General features: G+C 40.3%; 1 protein-coding gene across 4 annotated transcripts in view; it reads left to right on the top strand.

Annotated features, from left to right (window-relative positions):
* The window catches only part of SGMS2 (sphingomyelin synthase 2), a 57,133-nt gene that overhangs the window by 14,031 nt on the left and 22,759 nt on the right, over nt 1–20,343 (top strand). The window contains exon 1 of one of the 4 annotated variants that reach the window (XM_061585446.1): nt 930–951. The exons of 2 other annotated variants lie outside the window; for them this stretch is intronic. The gene's annotated coding sequence lies outside the window, so the exon portion shown is untranslated. Of the gene's footprint in view, nt 1–929; nt 952–5,385; nt 5,469–20,343 lie in introns of those variants that run through there. One more of the 4 variants, XM_061585442.1, reaches the window with a different exon arrangement.

The following is a 20,343-nucleotide window of genomic DNA, read 5'->3' as shown; positions in this document are numbered from 1 at the left end:
GCCCCGGCCTTTTTCCCTCTTCAGCTGGGATTTTTAACTATGCCTGGGGGAAGAGACAGCCCTTTTCATGCCTCTACAGAGGAAGATGAGTCCCTGAGTGGTGGAGCATGTACATCTCAATTAGGCAATCCATTAGTCGCCCTTGCCTCAGTGGCGGGAAGCATGCTAGACTCCCCACCTGAAATAGCTTCATTTTCTCAGCTCCCTTCTACTCAGCCAGGGGGAGGGGAAGATGCACATGTGGCTCCTGCAGGAAAAAAAGTGTGCCAAATCTCACCATCTAGATAAGCCCTCTACCTCTTCGGTCATGTTGGCCTGGCTCAACAAGGCCATGATGAAGGAGGCAGGGGCTTCCTTAGCCAAGCGTTGTGCCTGTGCACATAGGAAAAAAGGCTCCAAGCACTCCAGAGCACTCTGACATGATTTCTTCTCCTCATTTTCCTCCTCCCTCATCCTGGGAGGCCAGCCCAGTTAGGGGAAGGGGGAAGAGTAAAAGAAGGGGCTCCTTACAGAGCCCAAACCACACAAAGATAAACACAAAAGATGCTCCAGCTCTGGGTTCCCACCTGACCACCTTTCCCTTAGCCCAGGCTCCTGGGGGGAGGACACTCACCCGTCATCTGCTGCATCAGACTCAGAAAAGGAAGAAGGGGAACTCTCAGGGGAGGATTCCCCTATGCCATCCCCAGTGCATAAGAGGCTGTATTCTCCTGACTCCTATCCTATTTTGATTTCTAAGGCTATGGCCTGCCTTCAGTTAGAACCCCCTAAGGAAACTCCTCAGTACTCGATGTTTTACATCTGTGACACAAACTGGAGAACGGGAGAAGGTTCCTCCCCTTCTGGCCGGCCACCAGCTAAACTTTTGTGTTATAGTGCTGACCCTGCCTCCAGGAGAGTTAACCCATTCCTGTCTGCTGCACTCTCCGCTGACCAGAAGGACACTTCACAGTAAGTCCAACTTTCCATTCCCCCCCTTTTCTTGTGGTTTTGGTTCATTGAACTGATGGTGAATCCTGTTCAGATCTTAAAGTTTTTTTTTTAAAAAAAATGGTGTGGCACACCCAGTGTTAATTTCTGCTTCATGTGGGAAACCTTATATACTCATTATGCTGATGATTTGCATATATGATATAATAACTACGGTGACCTAATCTTAACACACACTAGACAGAAAAACATTCAATATGAAATTGAGGAATTTGGAGGAAGCACAGGGAAAAATATATAGGGTGGCATTCAAGGCTAGTCCTACTCAGAGTGGACCAACTGTAGTTAATAGACATGACTAACTTGGGTTCATTTTTTCAATGGGTCTATTCTGAGTAGGTTGAATACAACTCATATTATTGAATTATTATCCAAGATCAGAAAACTTATTTACTTGCCAAAATATAGCTAGATTGAAAAACTGGGGTTTTTTTTGAAGAACAATAATTTGGATTAGTGAAATGCCTTTTTGAAGTTGGCTATATTTTCAGACCAGTATGTTCTTGTAGATCTGCAATTTTACCCCATTTTGTTTGTAGTGAAGCTTGAGGTTGCTTCGTAAGGCCTACGGTTTTATTCTCAGATGTTCGTCATTATGTCAGTGATGGATCATAACAAAGAGGCTTAATCAGTATTGAACAGTTGTTTGTTATGTGAGCGTCCCTAGGTTTAGAAGAGAAGTAAGTGTTGTGGCTGAGGGAAGAATGTTTCTATTTCTTGTGCTGTGCCTCTTGTTAAATTCTCAGACTTAAGTCTCTGTGACCATTACTTAGTCAGTAATTGTGTTTGAGTTTCATCCTTGGTTAGCAGATCATTTCCATATGGCTGTCTTGTGTTAAGACAGTAACAGTACAAAGAATATATGAAGAATCTGCTAGATCAGGCCAAAGGCCCATCAAGTCTAGCAGTCTGTTCTCACAGTGGCCTGCCAATGCCCTTGGAAGCTCACAAGCAGGATCTGAGTACAACATTCACCTCCTCTGCAATTCTCAGCAACTGATATTCAGAGGTGTACTGCCTCTGACAATGGAGGTATAACCTCAGGTTTTATCAGACATTCATATGTCATCTTATGAGAGACAGTGTAGTGTAATGGTTAGAGTGTAACACTAGCACCATACAGCCTCTCCTACATCACAGTTTTGTTGTGATGTTTAGACGGAAAGAGGAAGAAACATGTCAGTCCCCTTGAATTTTTTGAAGTGAAGCTGGGATATAAATGTAAAAAAAAAGTAAATAAACAACCTATACAGTAGGGCCCCGCTTACCGGCGCTTTGTTACCGGTGTTCCGCTAATGCGGCGGCGGGAAATTCCCCGTTTTAAAGCCAGTTTGGGGCTTTTGCAGCATTTTCGCGTGATGTGCCCCATTATCCTCAATGGGTTCCACTTTATGGCGATTTCCGCTTTACGGCGGCAGTCCAGAACAGAACCTGCTGTATAAGCAGGGCCCGCCTGTAGTTCCTTGTGATGTAAATGAGCCTGGGTGACCCTCAGACTCATTCACTCCCCCATTCTTGTGCGGCCTTGGAGATCAGCTTGGAAGCTTCTGCTTCTGTTTTTCCTGAACTGAGAAACTGGTTGACGTTAACTTCTTTCAAATAAACTGTAATCAGCATAATCCAGAATTGGCCAGTTCACATTACACAAGAAGCTGGGTAAGCAGAAGCTTCCAAACTCATTGGTGCACTAGAGGAAAGAAGAAGGGGGGATCACAGCCTGAGGGTTGCCTGGACCTCTTTGTATCAAACTAAACTGTAGTCCAATGTAATGTCTGAAAACAGCTGGACAGTTGAATAGCTATCTGAAATATGTCATAATAAAATGTTTTGAGTATTTTTATTGAAGTAAGAATTAACTGCATGGAGTGATGTGTTGGGGTAAAGAGAGTGTGATTATTGAGTGATTGGGTATGTGGGGGTTGTGTGTTTTGATTCATTTTGTGTAGTGTGAATGTGCATAAAATGATTTTAAGACTAATTATTTTTTAATATGTATGAGATTTTCTAGAAGTTGTATACTTAATTATGCAGCATTTTGATTAGTGTATGATAACACTTTTATGGTACTTTTACTTTTTACATTGTTTGAGATTTGTCATTAATTATGTTAGAATGGGGAATTATTATTGTTATTATTATTAATGGTGGTGTTTAATTCTGAATGTGGAAAATTCCACATTATACCCTAACCCCTTAAAGATTTCCATTGAAATATGAGGTGGTATGAAAGTGAGAGAAAAAATGTATTTGACATGCTTTCTGTATGCAGTTGGTTGGGTCAGGATTAGATCTATTGGTCATGGGAGCTACATGTGCATTAAAAAACTTTCCTTGAATGAAAAATTAATACATCTTGGCTCAGGCCATTGTCAGAGAATGCAGTACAATGATAGAGATGAGCTTGCAGTTTTTACTGTCCGTCATTCTGTTGTAGGATTGGATACTAGTGTACTATTTATGCATTATTTTTAAATGTTACCTGGTGATGAATTTACAGGTTATCTTAGATTAAAATAACATTTGAACCTAGTGCAGCTAACATTCCTTGCTTAAAACATTCCTTTCTCATTATAATGGGTAAAAATTGGTTTTATGTGGCACTAAAAAGGAGGTAGCCTTACAGAGCCTTGTATGGAGTGTTAGCTACATAAAACAATAATGAATTAAATTGTGCTCTTACTGCTAAAATTAATGCTGTAGGACAAGAGTAGCCGGCATGGCGTCCTCCAGATGTTGGGACTATATCTCATGTAATCCTTGTCCGTTGGCCATGCTACTAGGGATGATGGGAATTGTACCTTCCAGATGTTGTGAGACTACCACATTGGTTACATCACCTGTAGTTCAGAGTCTGATTACAGTCTGTATTCTGTTTAGCAAGTGTCCAGGCTTTCTCCAATTGTGATGTTGAATGAAATATTTTAGAAAATGTACAAGCTCTCGAAAATTTCTCTTTTGACATTATTTTTACAGCACTGGTGATTAAAGATTTAGTGTGCAACAAGAGCTACCTGCTGTACAATACTGTAGTGCCTAAGTTACATGTGCACTTCTACATACAGCTAGGGAAATAGATGGAGGCTTGCTTCCGTGTGCTTGGTGCCTTTAAATAGATTGGGACAAATGTATGGTTTCTGTATTGTGTTGGGAATAGCATATTATAAGTGTAAATAGTGGGTTGATTTCCTTTCCCCACAGTTCCTGTTCACCATTCTTTTTACTTAAACAACAGCCTACAATTACATAATATTATTTGCGATTGTTTTCTGCTCTGGTAGTCTGGTTGCGTGCATGCCTGTGTGAATGCCAGGCATGACATCTAGGATCATTTGGACATGTGCCAGTCCACAGTTTTAGTCTCTGCTTTGTTTTTAAAGGACAAGTTTTTGACAACTCCCATCTTGGATGTAGTCATCCTAGACCAATAAGGCTGGATCAGATGTTGAAAAATCCAGCAGAACTATATGTGGCAGGATTGTGGTTCCGTACATGCCTCTTTCTGAACATGAAATGCCTTTCTAATATACTAACCTGCCTTTTGATGTGGTGTTCTATAACAATGAGGGATTTATTTACTAAAAAAGAAAGGGGGGACTAGATGCTATTAATCCCAGAAAGCAGTTAGATCACAGCTCTCTGTGTTTCTGTCAGTCAAGTGAGTGATTCTCATTTAAAAAGATAAATGGGTTACGTTATCCTAATGTTGCTTCTGAGTAGTGGGGACTTGACTGATCTATGTTGCAATCAGATTACTGGTAGATAATGGGCAGTTGCTATAATGCATGATGTAACATCTTTTAGTAGGAGTCTGTAACTGTGTCAGTGGAAACGTCTTGAGCCTAGATACGTTGATTCCATTGGCGATCACTCGTGGCTAAGTAAGATTGTCTTCCAAGATAAGGTCTTTAACAGTGGGTCAGTAAGTGACCGTGGAGGCCAATTCTGGATCCACACAGCCTCCCACAGTCAGGACATAGGTTTCCAGATGGAAGATGGTCATGATGAGGATTTGTTTGACGTGCCTTCCGCTTAGCTCATTTGTCCTGTTCGCCCTGTATTGGTGCTTCTTCGAAGTCCATAGCACCTTTGATGATAGCCGACTTCCATTTGGGACGTTCATGGGCCAAGACTTCCCAGTTCTCGATGCTCATGTTAAATTTTTTTTAGATTCGCTTTAAGAACATATTTAAACCTCTTGCTGTCCAATATTCCATTTTCCATCCTTAAGTTGGGAGTAAAGTAGCTGCTTTGGAGGACGGTGATCAGGCATTCGAACAACATGGCCAGTCCAGCGAAGTTGATGTTGAAGGATCATTGTTTCAACACTGGTAGTCTTTGCTTCTTCCAAACTGCTAACATTAGTCCATCTGTCTTCCCAAGTAATTTGCAGAATTTTCCAGAGGCAGCGTTGATGGAATCTTTCAAGAACTTGGGAGTGGCGTTTATAAATGGTCCATGTTTCACAAGCGTACAGTAAGGTCAGTAGTATAATGGCTTTGTTAAATAAGCATTTCGCATATCCCAGTCCTCGAACACTCTACGCTTCATTCGGGAGAATGCGGCACTCACAGAGCACAGACTATGTTGAATTTCAGCATCGATGTCAGCTTTTACAGAGAGATGTCTGCCAAGAATAGGGGAAGTGATCAACGTTCTCCAGCGTCACACCATTAAGCTGGATTGATGGTGCTACAGACTAGTTCGCACCTGTTGATGAAAAAACTTTGTTTTTTTAATATTAAGTGAGAGCCCAAGCTTTCCATATGCTTCTGCGAAGACTTTAGAATAATTTAAAGATCTTCCTCTGAATGTGCAGAGACTACATTATCATTGGCATATTGAAGTTCTATGACTTAGGTTGACATTACCTTACTTTTTGCTTTCAGCCTGCTGAGATTAAAAAACTTTCCATCTTTTTGATATATGATTTCCACACCAGTAGGAAGTTTCCCCTCAATAAGGTGTAGAATCGTAGCAATGAAGATAGCAACTAAGGTAGGAGCAATGACACATCCCTGGTTTATGCCTGATCTGACTCTGAATGGATCACTCTGAAAGCCATTGTTATCCAAAATTGTCGCTGTCATGTTGTCATGAAGAAGTTGCAAAATATTCACAAATTTATCAGGGCATCCAGTTTTCAGAAGGATGGTCCAGAGAGCAGTTGGATTCACAGTTTGTTTACATGCTGCAATAATGGATGCCTTCAGTTTAATCCAGTGTTCATCGACATTTTCAGGGAGTTCCATCAGTAGATGTTTCTTGAGAGTTGTTTGAAAGCAGACTCACTTAATAGGATCTTGAAGCCCATGGATGTTCATTTTACACCTTGGTTTTCTTCCTTGGAGCCTACATTGGGGAACATTATTAATGGCCATAGTGGATCAAATTAATCGGTGATCTGTCCAGCAGTCATCAGCACTCGTCATGGCCTTCATGAGGAGTACATCATGACGATCTCTGGCATGGACAATTACGTAATCCAGGAGATGCCAGTGTTTTGACCGAGGGTGCTTCCATGATGTTTTAAATTTATTTTTCTAGTGAAAGAGTGTGTTTGTAATAACAAGATTATGCTCTGCACATTTAGACAGAAGTAGAGTTCCATTCAGGTTGCTATTGCCAACTCCTTCTTTCCCAATGGTTTCTGGCCATAAATCGAAATCACACCCAACTCTTGCATTGAAATCGCCCAAGAGGATACTTTTACCCTCCTTAGGTATCTCTGATAAGATGGTGTCCAGCTGGTTATAATTTTTTTCTTGATGTCTTCATCAGCATCTCATGTTGGTGCATAAGCATTTATAATAGTTGTCTGCTGGTTTTTGGCAAGTTTTAACCGGAGAGCTGAGAGTCATTCATTAATGCCAATGGGAACCTCTGACAAGAGCTTCACAAGATTATTTTTAATAGCAAAGCCTACTCCATGTATTTGTCGTTCTTATTTAGGCAGTCCTTTCAAGAAGAAGGTATAACCTCCTTTTTCTTCCTTTAATTGTCCTCCTGCTCTTCGAGTTTCTTGGAATGCTGCTATGTCAATATTAAAATGTCTCAACTCCCTCACGATGGTGGCAGTCCTGCGTTCAGGACGTTCACTATCTGTATTGTCCAGCAATGTCTGTATATTCCATGTTCCAAAATTCAATTGTCTTTTGCAACTGCTAAGTGGTGACACCACTGGATGCGGTAATCCAGTCGGAGAGAGATGAGGCAGACTACATTTAGGGCACCTTTTCTAGCCCCCTCTCCATATGGGATGATCAGAGTGGATCCTGAATAGGACTGCTCAGTCGTAGATATAGCTGCTGAACTACTCAATTGTCTTGATCCTTGAGCCAGGACGACTGAGTCTGTATCCGATGCCCATGTGCCGGTCCATGACTAGGGGCTTCCGGATTTCAGTCCTGCCCCCATTGCCATTCGCCGATCTCCATGGGATTTTGGTTTGCTTTGGTTGGAGGGCGCCTGTGCATGAATTTGTTTTATGTGCGGAGATTGGCGCACAACGATCAAAGCACAATCTTGACAGAAAAAGGTTTTGATCCAATGGCATGGATACCACGATGATTGGAAGTCTTTTATCTGCTGCAGCCTTCATCCGTCTTCATAGCCATTGTAACATACATATTGTTATCCTCTGCCTGTTCTGCCGTTGAGGACATTCTTGGATCGTTCTTTGTTTGATTCCTTTCCTTTGACCTTACCACCATGGGTGACCCTGCTGGGAGTACATGACTCCCAACGGCATCGCTCATAAGGTTCATTGGAACACACAAGCCCACTCACCACTACAAGGTGACGATCCAGTGAGGGAGCTTTGATATAGCCAGACTGTCAAATGTGGAGCATGCATACCTTTATTTGTGCTGGTGTTTATAGCGGTTTAGCCATGGAGGTCACAACCATTTTAGTGATATACAAAGCCCCTCCCCCTGTGACTTTAGTAGGCTAACAGGAGAAAATAAGAGGCAAAACATTCTAGTGGGTGAAATGCCATAGCTCTGTGGTAGAGTACATGCTCTGAATGCAGAAGGTCCTGATTCAGTCCCTGGCGCTTACAGTTAAAAGGATTCCAGGTAGCAGGTTTGGGAAGACTGCTATCTGAGACCTTAGAAAGCTGCTGCCAGTCAGTGTTGACACTGGATGAACTTGCATTTGGATGACATGTTAAACCATAGTTTATCTTTATGTTAATGAACCTAGAAGATCCTTAGACTCATGGGCTCATCACTCCCCTCTTATCCTCCACTGTGACTGCGAGGAGGTGATCAGAAGCTTTCAGTATTGCATCTGGCTCCTAAACTATGGTTAGTCTTCACTATGATTTGTTTGAAACAAGCCAGCTTCATAAACAATGGTTTTAGATTCTTATTTTAACCAAACCATAGTTTAGAGGTTAACCACAGCTAGTTGGGTTTGGATGGCATAAGATTTGGTTGAGTGAAAACTTCCAAACCTGCTGCTCCCTAGTTGCACAGTATGTAAAGGTGGGGGGAGGAAGTGTGTGAGCTAAAAGCTTGCCTAGACTCATTCTAGTCTTTCTAAAGCATTGGCATGCTGGATAAGAGCTGGGCCAGATGGTCCAGTGATCTGACTTGATATACGACAGTTTCATATGTCATGTCTTGTCAAATGATACGGTTAATAATAGACTTAACAGAATCAAAGCTTTAGCAATTGTGAGTATAGTGAGTGCTTCAAAAGAATAAAGGCTAACTTAGGGTATTTTTTCAGATCCTTATTTATCTCTTTATTTCACCCTTTAGCAATAAGCAGCCAATCCTGCTCTACTCATCATAGTAACTGCACAATAAACAAACTGTTCCTACTTGTTGCAGGCAAACAAAGTTTATGTACCAAACAAAACTGTCATGGTCTTTATAATTGTCTTCATTTTATCATTCAAAATTATTTGATTCCTAAAATACATCGTTTGTTTCTGGGATTTTTTTTCAGGGGAGGATGAATTCCCATTTCATTATTTTTTTTAAAGGAGTAAGATAATTAGAAATAACTTATTGCAGGGGGAAAGAGTACTTACTGACAAGAGCTATCTTCCATAAGTTCTCCTGCAGTCCTATACTTGTCTGGAACAAAGTCCCATTGAATGCAATGAAGCTTACTTCTGATTTAACATGTATAGGAGTGCACTACACATCTTCCATTATCTTGTTTGAAAGGTGTCTTCTCCAGCAACTGAATTATACTGTGTACTGCCAAAAGATAAGAGTAGTTTGGTTGACTTGCCACTTTGTAATTAAATGTTAGGAATGCAAGGAAAAACGTGTGACACTTTAGTACTAACAGTTGTGTGGAAATATGTGAAATGGAAGTCCAGAGAATACTTTTGAAAACAGTTGCATATACAGGATTTCTTAAAGAGGTTTCTTGCCAGTTCCTAATGAATAGTATTTTATATATTTAAATGTTTTCTTGTGTTTTGCTAATGTCTTAGTGTCACCTCTTAGTGAGAGACTGCCCTATGAAAAGGTCTTACCGGAGGAAAGTGACACAAGTGAATTTTTAAAGTTGGTTAAACTGTCCAAATAACCAAAAGGACAACCAGAAGAATTTCGGGGTAGAGGGAGATTATCCCTAGTAGCCAGACTGTGTTGTGGCAGTATTTGACTAGGGTGGAAGTTTAGGAAAATAGGCCTGAGGTTAAAAGCCACTTAGAGGCTAGTATCGCCCAATGGTGTCTCTTGAGTCTTTAGAAATTGTCAACAAGCCCTTAAAGACCTAATATAAGTTTCAGCATTCCCTTATGTAATAAACCTACAATCTTAGTTTAACCATCATCCTGATTCTTTGGGTCAATTCCTCACCAGGGGCACTTTTCATTCTGCAATTTACACATAAGTAGATCTACTGCGTAGTCCTCTGAGGATATTGTCACAAACTGTCAGCCTTACAACTCCCCCAAATTTCAGCCAATTATCACTTACTGTTTTCCTTCTGGAAACCTTGGGTCAAAATATACCCCAGAAACACTGGATGTGTCTATTTTGACCCCAGCCAATATGAACTGATTGGGGTCAAAAAAGAGCTCATTGTGTTTTCATAGAAAGAACAGAATAGGTAACCAAAGTGCACAGGAATCAAATTACCCCTTCCACCTTTGCAAGGGCAAACAAGCTTGCACTCACATGACAAAGCAGTAAACAAACTTTCAATCACATCTCCAAGGTCCCATTGGAGAATACACCTTTGGCTCTTGCAAGAAAACATGGCTTCTACAAGCAAAGGAAGTTTTATTTTACAGTTGGTGCAAATTCTTAACATCCTGCTTTGCCCAAGCTCCTCCCCACCCAATGTTCTGAGAAACCTAAGATCCCCCCACGTCAATCTGGGCATACCAAGCAGATTGCAGGCTGGCTGGCTGGCTGCATTCAAAGTACAGTAGGGCCCCACTCATATGGCAGGTTACGTTCTGGACGCCCGCCGAAAAGCGAAAACAGCTGAAAAGCGGGAGTCATTGAATAGAATGGTGCGCAACGCCCAAAGACTGCTGTAAAAGTGGAACAAGCACCGTATAAGTGGGATTTTAGTCTAATGGCATCTAATTTAGACCTCCGCATTAGCGAAGCGCCGTAAAGCGAAACACCATAAAGTGGGGCCCTACTGTAGGAAGTTTTCCCCCTTTTGCCCCTCTAGTTGGGCATACCAGAGGAAGAAATGGAAGGGCCTGGAGGACATCTCCAGGAACAGAACAACTAAGGATATCATCACAGTGCACCCAGGACCAACAGTTTTCTTACAGGTTTATTAATGTGGAAAATACCCCAGAAGACCATCAATGTTAGTTTTTTGTTGTAGTAAATTAAAGTTGTTTCTAAACAGTTTATGGTGTTTTCATGACTTTTTTACTTTTTGCTTCCTTTAAGATACAGTTTTTGTTGTTTGTAATGGAAAATAAAGATCATAGCTTTTTAAAGGGCAAGTAATTTTGTTGTTTACTCAGTATAGTAGGGCCCCGCTTTTCAGCGTTCTGCTAATATGGCACCAGTGAGTCAATCAGCTGGAGGGGGGGCTGGAGCTCCCCACACTCAAGCTGATCGCGCCAGAGGAGGGGAAGATCAGCTGTAGCATGCTACAGCTCATCTTCTCCTCCTCGGGGGCGGTCAGACTCCCGCACTCCAGCTGATCGCATCAGATCAGCTGTAGAGCGCTACAGATGATCTCCTCTTCTGGCGCAATCCGACTCCCGCTCGAGCTGATCACATTCGAGGAGGGGAAGATCTGATCTTCTCCTCCTCTGGTGTGATCAGTGGGTTAGGTTCCAGACCCCCGTGCTACAGGTGATCTGCTTTCAGGCGGTTTTCACTTTCTGCCGTGGGTCTGGAACTTTACCTGCCGTATGAGTGGGGCCCTATTGTATGCATAGGGAAGGTACAACGTTTGTTGCTCAGAAAAATTCTGCCACCTCTAAATTAGTGTTTTCTGGCTCTGGCTGTTTGGGTATTGTCAAGCACACTTGTGCTGACAGCCTCCAAAAATGGTTTCTGGGCATAAAAAATAACCCCTTAACATTGGAAATCTCATTCATCAAAATATACTCCAAAAACCATTAGTGTGATTTCCCCCCCCCTGAATCGGGATGAAGTTTAAGGGTTATCCTGTCTCTATTGTTCATGTCCATCTTATGTGCTAAGCCTTCTTTACACGCTACTAGGAGATTTTGAAAGTATTCTGGGTGAAGTGGTGGCAGTGGAAAATTAAGGAAACTTTTCTTTATACTAAGTAAGGCTGAGGAAGACCCCAAGATCCCTGGCAGTGGGGAAGATTAACCAGATGATCTGTGTGCCTGTTCAGTCTATACTCCAGGTGCTGTCATGAGCAACTTCAAGGTGTCTGTTTTCCCTTCTTCAGGTTCTTTATCTTCAAGCCAGACTTGGACTGGACAGCTGTTCAAATAAACGATGCCTTCACATAGAGAACTGTCCTCTATAAAGTAGAACACATGGCCACCCTAGCCTTGTATCGCATCTAGTTAAGTATTGTCTACAATGACTGGCAGCGTGATTCCAGCATTTCAAACAGTCTTTCCCAGCCCTACCTGGAGATGCTTGGAATTGAACTTCGAACCTTCTATATGCAAAACATATGGCAATTACTGTATTTCTTACATTGGATTCCACTCTTCTTCTAAGTGGAATTTTGAGTGGAATTTTAGCTTTATAGCACATTTATAAAGTAAGTTTGGCTGAGAAAAATTACTTGATCCTGGAGGATTTGCTTTTGGATTTTTCAGATTGGCTGCTAACAGCAAGAAAATTCAACAATGGTTTCTTTCCGCATTTTGTCTAACATTTTTGTAAGAAGTTCAAAGAACGTACTAAGATGATCAGTGGGAAGCAAAGAATTTATTTCACATAGTTGATACTACAGTGGAAAATGTCTTAGGCTGCAATCTAATACCCACTTACCTTAGAGTAAGTCCTATTGAACTCAGTGGAGTTTACTTCTGAGTGGACATGTTTTGGATTGCAGCCTTAGTGACTAACATCATACTAACAGAATATATCAATGAAATACTGAATAGCTTAAAAAAAGCATCTAAAAATGTTATACTTGCAGTAGAAATCACCCCTATCAATCTGTGCAATACAACAAAAGTTCTCAATAGGAATTTGTACACATCTGAATTCTGATCATAAACAGTTCCAGCTCTGCTCTGAGTTGCCTCAGAACCTTTTTAAGTCCATGTACAGCACTATGTAAATAGTTGGGCATGAACTGGTTGTGATGGCAGTTAAGTGTCACTTGGGACATAGTATTGTACATTGGATCAAAGGACATCTAATAGGGTCAGGTCAGAAGGAAAAAGAGGTGTGTTTTATGTAATGGCAGAAAAATTTGGTATGATTTGCTAGGTGTTGTCAAATCATTATTTTTGCCCACCCCCTTTTTTTAATTAGACCATTACTTTCTACTTTAAAAAGATAAAAGCAAATATTGGGTCTACATTTCTGGGTCTAAGGCAAGTGCACATAGGAACAAGTGCAGCCAATGTCACACTTGCATACAACCTGAAATGGATCTGAGACATAAACTATTCTGGTCTTTTCTTTAGGGACATGTTTGCCATGGAGAGCATCTTGGGTAGAAAGATGGAATATAAATATTTGAAATAAATATCAGAAAAATCTGGTGCTGGCAGTTTTTGTAGTGTTCAATTTCCTGCAATGAATTTATTTATTGCATTTACTTAATGCTTATCTTCCAGTGCACTCAGGGCAGTTTAAATAATGGCATGCAGTCTAATAAAGACAATACAAAAAGAAAAGGGTGGAAAGGGAAGAGGAAAATAAACATTTTTAGGTACCAGTTCTTACATAATATTACATAGTGGTTGTTATGAGTCATGACCACATGGAATGGGTTATTAGTCATTTTTGGGAAAGGAGGAGCCAGAAAGCAGTTGATCTAAGTCTTGTCTTTCCCTTTGGCACAGCCTTCTTGCAGTAGTATTCACAGTGACCTCTTAGTGCTCAAGCCCCTTGTTGGAGAAGGGAGACTTACCTTTTCTAACAAGTGTTTGTGCCTTTCTGAACTGCTTAACACTTCATCACTCTCATAGAGTCAGGCATGTGTGAATACAGAAAGTCTAGCAGCTTTTCATTGTAAACCTAATGCTGCAACACAAGTTAAAATCAAACAAAAGTCCACTTTATAGGTAAAGGCCATCCTTGCCTCCTCAAAAGAGATAGGCACAACCAAGCAGAAGACACAAAGTTGCATATAATTTTGCATGTGTGTTAAATTTTTAGAAATAATCATTAAAATTTAAATGTCATCTAAGGAACCCAGTCAGATCTCCTCCAAAAAGGAACCCAACCAATTCCTCATGCAAATTGTCCCAAATAAGTTATTCAATTAATATGCACACCAGATCAAGCCTTCAACTAATTTACCACCATAACATTCCCTTCAATTACCCCATTCATCAATCATCTTACCACCACCACCAAGACCCAAAATGAATTAAACTCAAAATAGTTTAGTGGCAGTAGAACATTATTCCCTGTGGATAGTGGGGGATTCTTACTATGAGAGAAGGTGAGTGGCAGTGTTTTTTCTTTCTTTTAACTTAATCCCAAAACATGTGCACTCAGGCCTCAGCTGCCACTGGGAAGGTAAACCAACATCTTACCTGCATCCTTTCTAGAGATGTTATTTGGAAAAAGAAATAGGTACCCCTACAGCATCCATTCCTTATTGCATACAGTGCCCCTGGAAACAACACTGTTTCCGTTTCTCCAGGGGCATTGGTTTCAATTGTGGTGCAGCAGCAGCCAGCCAATAACGTAGCTGCTGATTTGTGTTGCCTTTAATATTAAATAATAATAACAACAACAAAGACCGGCCACTTCACATCACATCCTGTATGTCTGGGACCAGATGGCAAAAATTAATCCTTCCAAACAGCCCTTGAAATATTGGGCAATCGGATAGGAAAGAGGGCTCTTGGCCATCTTATATGGGATGTTGTCCTCCATACGTGGTGGTTTTGGGGAAAGAGAAGGATTTAGATTTTTGCGGGAAATACCTGTTCCTTGCATTAAGAGTGCTAAATTCAAACATGAATAAAAATTATTTAGTGTATCATGTGTAGCTGCTTCCTGTCATGCAAGATAACAAGTCTTGTGTCAGTAGCATCAAGAGAAATATAGGTATTTTTGTTTGCATTTAATTTTTAACTAGTTGCGTGGTATGTATGAAGCACTGCTAAAACTTGAGAGGTTTCATTGTTTCACTTTGGACAGGAATGTATATTTTCAAGAAATGTATATAAAAATAGAGAGCTAAAAACTTATAGTAAAACCTCTTTAAGTTTAACTGTGTTTCTTTGTCTCCATGTTCTAGGCATTGTGTATTCTATGGTAACATTTTTGCCTCCTTCAGGAACAAATTACAATTAGGTATCGTCTCTTATATAATAATTGTTAATGCACAAATATTACAGATTCCTATGTCACTTGACAACCTCTCATGGTGATGATAATAAATATAAATAACACATCCAAAAAATAGTTCAGTCGTTTCTTGTGGAGTAAGCATGTGACTAATGACACTTTTGCTTTTGCTGGGTGTTGACTCACACTTTTAGCTGAAGTAAATGAAAGTACCTATTAGTCAGCACACGCGCTCACACTCCTCCCTTTTTAATGCCTATGATTAAACTTATTCTCCACATTTTTCAATAGGGTGCTATTGCAAGCCTAATCACTGTAGCCAAGCTATGATAGAACTGTATTTGGCTGTAGTCACACTTGCAAATTAAGCTGGTTTCATTGCTTTTCCATCTCTCTTCTTTGAAACGAGGGACACATGATGTTACTTCAAAAATCTCCAAAAGTCTGTGGCCTTTAAGATAGAATGTGTTTTCCCTTAAATTCTTCACATCGACTTCAAAATGACTTGCATGCTGTGGGAATAAGAAGGGGCAGCTATACTGGTCGTGACTGATGCTTCCATTTGATCCGAAGATAGCCTCCAGCGTAGCTGTTGAATTAATTTTAATAGGAGTGAAAGCCTCTGCTTTCTTCTTCCACCAGTTGTATTCTCTTGTTTCATAAGCTGTTTCAAAGCAGCATTAAGAACGCTGATTTGTGCAACCAGCAAAATAAAAGTTCTCTGATCCATCACAGACATTCAGGAAAGTCGAGCACCAAGAAAAAAATAAAAAGGAAAATCGTAATGCTTGCCGGTATGGGGGGGGGGAGAGAAAGCTCCCCTTTTTTGTTAAACAATGAAACAAAGGGGGAAATGACCTGTAATGGATCTTGGGTAGGGGAGCTTCCTGTTTACTGCATGTGAACTACACACAAAGGAATTTGGGGGGGGGGAAAGGAGGAGGCATGCTCACAGGTAAAACAAAGGAGTGAATGTCTGTTGGGGAATGACATCAGTCCCCTATAGTGCCTGCTGGTGTGTACAGAGAGTCACTACTGTCCAAAATGAATCAAAGAGTATAGGTCTGTACAGCAGGGGGGCAGATTCATTTAAGAACATAAGAACATAAGAAGAGCCTGCTGGATCAGGCCAGTGGCCCATCTAGTCCAGCATCCTGTTCTCACAGTGGCCGAACAGGTGCCTGGGGGAAGCCCACAAGCAGGACCCGAGTGCAAGAACACTCTCCCCTCCTGAGGCTTCCGGCAACTGGTTTTCAGAAGCATGCTGCCTCTGACTAGGCTGGCAGAGCACAGCCATCACGGCTAGTAGCCATTGATAGCCCTGACCTCCATGAATTTGTCTAATCTTCTTTTAAAGCCATCCAAGCTGGTGGCCATTACTGCATCTTGTGGGAGCAAATTCCATAGTTTAACTATGCGCTGAGTAAAGAAGTACTTCCTTTTGTCTGTCCTGAATCTTCCAATATTCAGCTTCTTTGAATGTCCACGAGTTCTAGTATTATGAGAGAGGGAGAAGAACTTTTCTCTATCCACTTTCTCAATGCCATGCATAATTTTATACACTTCTATCATGTCTCCTCTGACCCGCCTTTTCTCTAAACTAAAAAGCCCCAAATGCTGCAACCTTTCCTCGTAAGGGAGTCGCTCCATCCCCTTGATCATTCTGGTTGCCCTCTTCTGCATTTCAAAATGCAGCAAAACAAATCAGTCTCGCATCTTTTTAAGGAACTAGTGTGCGTGTATCTTTTGTGTCTGTTCATAAGGAGGAATCCTTGAAGCTTTAAGAAAAAGTGAGTAAGCAAAATAGACATATTTAAAGTGAATTGTCAGTGAATCAGGTATAGGTCAAAATCATGTATTGCAACCTTTAATCTTCTCTGAACTCCCATTTAAGGTCACACATGCTTGTATTTTTTCAGTCTTCATAGTGATAAAAACATAATTTTATTATTTAAATCTAATATCTCATTGATACTACCACATACTTTCCTAAACAATGGTAAAAATATGACTAATAAGCCATGTTAAATTACAACAAAATGGAGTATTTACACTACTTGGCTTTGCATCACTTTGTTGCACTATATATATTTCACATGCTTTCTTTGCTTACCTAGAGACAGAATGTATTTTAAAATATTCCCATAAATGGTCTATCTTGCAACCAGCAGCCATAACAGTTTGTGAATTGTTTGTGAAGTCAATGGTGCAATCCATGTCAGGCCTCTGGGAAGTAAGTCCCATGGAATTCATTGGAGTTTAGTTCCAGGCAAGTGGGTATAGGATGCAGCCTAAGTACAGGAATATAGGAACATGCACTCTGGGCAACTTTGTCTTCTTTCCAGTGTTCCTCTTTTCTGCTTCACTTTGTTGATGCAGTTCCTTCTTTACAAAAACAAAATAGTAAGTGAAAATGAAATGCCCATGGCTGATAAGTAAGTTGTCCAGGTGAAAAAGGAAGTCAAGACTCTTGCACCTTCAATAGTTGTGTGGAAGAGGGGATTTTGACAGGTGTAACTTTCATGACCCTATGATAGGTTGAAACAAATTTTGATAGACTAGAGCAGTTTATTTTCATTGGGTTGTAGCCAACTAACTTTTACTCTGAGTAGACCTATTGAAATTAGTATACTTAAGCTAATCATGTTCATTAATTTTTGTACTATGACTAGTATAAATAAAACTGGAGTACCAATTGTTTGGTAGAGTATAACTATTAATATTTCAAAAATATCCACATTATTTAGTATTAACCTATTCATTTTTAAAAAATTCGTATCTACAATTAAAAAGAATAAAGTCTGATTTTAAACATTTTTAATTCCCAAATTTAACAAAGTATGTGAGGCAACTGCCAGAGGTGGCACATGCTGGAGGCATCAGCAGCATTCCCCAGCTGTTTTTCCTGAACCCCCAGCTATTTCCCTCTGTTGCCAAATGGCCACTTATAGTCCCCCTCATATGGCTGGCCACCTCAGCTGTGATGGATAACATTGTCCTATCACAAGTGTTGAAATAAGATCCAGCTGTCAGTTCAGTCAGCTTCTGTACATGGAATGGGCAACACGTCGCCCTTCACTTCAGCCAGCAAAATGTCTTGAGTCATCCCTGAAAGTCTTCTGTCTGGAAGTGAAATTCACCTAGCTTCATAGGTCTTACAATGACACTGGAGCACATGGTTTAGAAAAGTTACCTCCCAGCTAATTTCTGTGCTTTGTACAGTTTCTTTTTCTTTCAAGAACTTCAGACTTGCCAGACCACCCTGTAGTATTTTGAGTTGTAAGTATGGATTCTACACCACAAAATAAACACTACTTGAAATTTTTAACTAAACAAGGAAATTACAAACATGTCAGCAATAAATAAAAATGTGAGTTGTATATGACTTTGAGGTAAGACCAAAGTGATTAAATCCTGCCCATTCAAAGTGATTTAAATCCTGCCTATTAAATCCTGCCTATTTTACTGATTTGCAGGAAGCTACACCCTGGATAACTTCCCAGTGGTTTTTCCATTTCACAACTTCCAAAAAAACTCCTCTGACTCCCTCACAGCATTAGATATCCCTCCCTCAAACCTTGCCCTATTTACTTGAGGGGTGACAAACACAGTAAACAGCATGATGGAATTCAGCCCTGTAACCAGGATGGAGCAAATGGATGCATTGTCCCCTGAACTGTGTTCCCCCCCAGATTTGTTTTTGAAAATTGTATTTTGTGACATGACAGACAATGACAATCTCCATTTAAAGAATGACAGCTTGTTTTGCAGGACCTGCTTAAGAATAGGACCTAATGAAACAGTGAATAAGGCAGTGTGAGTGCATAACCAAAGCCTCATCTGGAAGAGCCCTCCAAACTCTACTCGCTCAAGACTTTCCCGAGGGTGGATTCTTCAGGATCACAATCATCTATAATTACTTGTGATCCTGAAAAAAGTAGCCTATATAGTAACATGACCCTTGAAGAGTTAAACATTAGAACTTTGTATCATGGGCTAGAGTTAGACTGCACCTCTTGGACTTTCCTTTGGTCTGTTTTTCATTTTCAGCTGTGTTCTCTACCCAGCCAGCGAAAAAAAGCATGTTTGTTTGCCTGCAGTAAGAAACAAGTGTTTGATTATTCTGCAGTTATTATGATGAGTAGAGCAAGATTAGGTGCTTATTGCTAAAGGGTAAAATAAAGAGAACTTAAAGTAATTGAAAAAAATCTACGCTAAGTTACCTTTTAGTGTTTTAAAGCTCTAGGTATACTCACATAATGACTATTTTTTTCTTTCTTTTCTTGAGTACTTGATGGCAAAGGATGAAAACAGACCTAGAGGAATAGAAACACTGCTTATGCATACCACAGTTAGCTGGCTGGCTAGGCACCTAAGCAGATGCTTAACTTCTCATTTTCCCAATATGCGTAGCTCATCATGAGGCTTTTTCAGGGTTTCCGGGCAGAAAAACCACCCAGCAACCAATAAAAAATCCAATTGCTTTGCACAATTACTTTCCAATTGCATAGTTAGTCCTTTATACAGTAACCAGTTAAACATATTCCCTTGATTGTCCAACAGGAAGAAAAATCTGAAGGTTATTTCTCTCTCTCTGAGAAGTTATAATGTGAACCTACAATTCAGAAAGCTTTCTTTAATGTTTATCAAGCATTTTTATACGTTTACGTCTCTTATGCAGTAAATTATACAGCCACAAGAGTGGCTGTATACTATAGTCAGTATGGATTTTTCGCATTCCGCGATTGTTAAATTGAAAATAACCCTCATGCCATTCTGATGCTTTCCATAAGCTCATTTCAGAACAAAACCTTACAAAACTTACAGTCCTGAACTCAGAAACACTTGCTTAACAACCCTCTAAATTTCCACGGCGATACACAAAACAGTCAGAGAGAACTGAGAGTTCAAACTGTAAAAAAAGAGAGAGAAACCAGACCCCTTTTGGACTTTTTTCTGTCAGAGCTCATAATCTGTTAAAATTAATTAAAAATCAGCCATGTTCACAGAGTACCTGTAATCCTATTACTGAGCTTGCCCAGTACTCTGACCTTCATCTTCTGCAGTTTAAACGTTTAAAAAATGCCTGGCTGATTTTTAATTAAGTTAAGAAATTTTGGCTTGAACTCAATGATAATGTCGGGCATGCTCAGTAAGAACCAACTGTCAGTGTTCAAAAACCAGATTCACAGCTGCTGGGCTTGCTGCTGACAGCTAAAGACTTTTTTCTTCCAGCAGGCCTTTGGAACTGAAGGTTTTAAGGGTAGTGACTGAAGAGGATGCTGTATGTTATTGTTTTATTGTATGCTCCTAAACAGGGTTGCAGTATTTTAAGTGTATATCTAATTGGTTTTAACATCTTAATAGTTTAATCCTGTTTTAATGCTGAGTTTATATGTTTATATGTTTTATATTTTTATAGGTTCTTAATGATATG

Source organism: Rhineura floridana, chromosome 9 (genome assembly GCF_030035675.1).
Source record: "Rhineura floridana isolate rRhiFlo1 chromosome 9, rRhiFlo1.hap2, whole genome shotgun sequence".
In the NCBI taxonomy this organism is placed as follows: domain Eukaryota; kingdom Metazoa; phylum Chordata; class Lepidosauria; order Squamata; family Rhineuridae; genus Rhineura; species Rhineura floridana.
The sequence above is the reverse complement of the archived record's forward strand: the minus strand, read 5'-3'. Positions and strand labels throughout refer to the sequence as shown.